This window comes from Halictus rubicundus, unplaced genomic scaffold (assembly GCF_050948215.1).
Source record: "Halictus rubicundus isolate RS-2024b unplaced genomic scaffold, iyHalRubi1_principal scaffold1234, whole genome shotgun sequence".
Lineage (NCBI taxonomy): Eukaryota > Metazoa > Arthropoda > Insecta > Hymenoptera > Halictidae > Halictus > Halictus rubicundus.
This window is the reverse complement of record NW_027489775.1, coordinates 1-2,500: the sequence shown is the minus strand read 5'-3', so window position 1 is coordinate 2,500 and position 2,500 is coordinate 1. Positions and strand designations below refer to the sequence as shown.

At 49.8% G+C, this 2,500-nt stretch overlaps 1 non-coding gene across 1 annotated transcript; it reads right to left on the bottom strand.

The window, feature by feature from the left end:
• Positions 1-583: 583 nt before the first annotated feature.
• Positions 584-738, bottom strand: LOC143365022 (5.8S ribosomal RNA). Its single transcript, XR_013084430.1, has one exon. It is a non-coding gene; the product is annotated as a 5.8S ribosomal RNA (ribosomal RNA).
• Positions 739-2,500: the final 1,762 nt, after the last annotated feature.

Genomic DNA, 2,500 nt, shown 5'->3' with positions numbered 1-2,500 from the left:
GAGAGACACATCCACGCACAGACGTATTTTATTTTATATATCATCTCCCTGGGGCTTACGTTGCACGCCACAGTTGCGCACACAGATTTTACACGGGTGTCCGGTATCTCTTTCTTTATTTGTGTCCATTCACTGTAGTCTCTTGAGACTCTTATACCTTTCGTATACGCATCATTTCAGACGACGTCGGGAGCGCGTAAAATGTTCGAGAGTGAAACGCTTCTTCCGCAATGCGAATCGTTCCAGAGAGAGAGGAGAGAGAGATTTCGATCGTCGGAGCGGTGTTCACGGGCGGTCGTATTGAAAATACGACTCACGACGCCGCAAAACACTCACGCAAGTCCGAATGTGATACCCATTCCTATTTCCTTCTTCTCACGAAGACCGTTAGACGCAATGTAAAATTTGCAATTTTCACAGAACCGCGTCAAACGCCGACGAAACGTCCATCGTTCGCTCGTACGTAGCATCTTTGCAACCCGACTCAGAAACGCTCTTTGCGCCCTCCACAAAATTCGACATGGAGAGGTAAGCGACGGCGGGGACTTACAAGAGCAACGCAAGCAGTATTTGGTTACGTAAACGACCCTCAGCCAGGCGTGGTCCAGGAATTGTATCCGTGGACCGCAATGTGCGTTCGAAATGTCGATGTTCATGTGTCCTGCAGTTCACACGTTGACGCGCAATTAGCTGCGTTCTTCATCGACCCACGAGCCAAGTGATCCACCGTTCAGGGTAATCGTATAATTTGATTTATAATCAATATATAATTATGTCTCTTGTTCTGCGGTTCATAAGAACGCCGATACCTGAAAGCTCCAACCAGCGCGCGAAGGAGATTCAGGCGTCGTTTTTAAGGACGACACACGATCGTCCGTAGAAACGGAAACCGTCGCGAGTACGCGATTGCAATGCGCACACGTATCCGACGGCCGGGCGGAAAATACATTGAAAAACCTTTAAAGTGGAAAACACAGGAGGAGAATTCAGAAAACGACGGGGATCATAGACAACCCGATACTGGATCCCGACACTTCTCCTCCTCCTCTCTCTTATTGGAGAATGAACTCGATAACTAACGGACTTCACAGCCGGCTCTGGCCGTGCGCGATCGTTCGTCCCAAGCTCTTGTGCACTGTATTATCGCCACACAGAGAGTAGAGTGTCAGAATCGCACACAGCTTTACGCGAGCTACGCAGCCGGTCCTCTCGAAACACATTTCCAATTGTGCACGGAGAACGATTATTCGATACTAGCGGACTTCACAGCCGGCTCTGGCCGTGCGCGATCGTTCGTCCCAAGCTCTTGTGCACTGTATTATCGCCACACAGAGAGTAGAGTGTCAGAATCGCACACAGCTTTACGCGAGCTACGCAGCCGGTCCTCTCGAAACACATTTCCAATTGTGCACGGAGAAAGATTATTCGATACTAGCGGACTTCACAGCCGGCTCTGGCCGTGCGCGATCGTTCGTCCCAAGCTCTTGTGCACTGTATTATCGCCACACAGAGAGTAGAGTGTCAGAATCGCACACAGCTTTACGCGAGCTACGCAGCCGGTCCTCTCGAATATACGTGTTCGTCAACGAACACGCATGCGGCGACGTTTTGTGCTCTATGTCATACGCGAACTCGATAAATAGAGCGGGACTCACAGCCGGCTCTGGCAGCGGTCATTCGTCCCACGCTCGTGTGTGCGCTATCGCCACACAGAGTAGGGTGTCAGACTCACGCAGCTTTAAAAGCGAGCTTCACAGCCGGTCCTTCTCTCATCCTATTCCTCGACGTTCGTGACAGAACACAACGCGTTCACCGCAAGTTTTCCACAGGTACCCTGTTGTTGTCCTCTCTTTCTCTAGAGGAGAGACAACACCACCGTTTCCAATGGACGTATCTCGGACACCACAGGCGAAGACCGAGGAAGCGCGATATGTGGATTCGAATCGACGCTTACATCCCTGTTCTTGCGACCGTAATTGTCCATATAATTGTCGGAGAGCCTACACACAGGCAGACCAATGGCGTATATTATAGTATACACGTCTCTTTGACACGAGGTATTTTTATCAAAGAGAACACGATCCATCAGGTGGCGGGTGAAAAACATCGATTCGTAACGACGGGTATTTCTATATTCGTGGTTAAGCTATAACATTCAGCGTCCGACGGGAAACCGCACCCTATTGATCGTTCGAGTTTGCAATGTGAACGTCGGTGACGATTCCCGAAGACCCGAAGTACAGCTCTTCGCACTCACTCCCCAATACAAGTAAACGATGCGATGCTCCACCTTCACGCAAGCACCCTCTGTTTCATTCTCATTGAGATCTTTCGTCCCATTGTCGAAAGAGTGCATATATTATATATTGCCGTGTTTGTGCACAAATGGTCTGGCGGGCTCTCTGCGCCTTAATTTTGGACGGGAGAATCGTACGCTTTGAGTAACTATGTACTCCATGCGTAACTATGACCTCCACACGTAAGCCGTTGCATGGGGAGT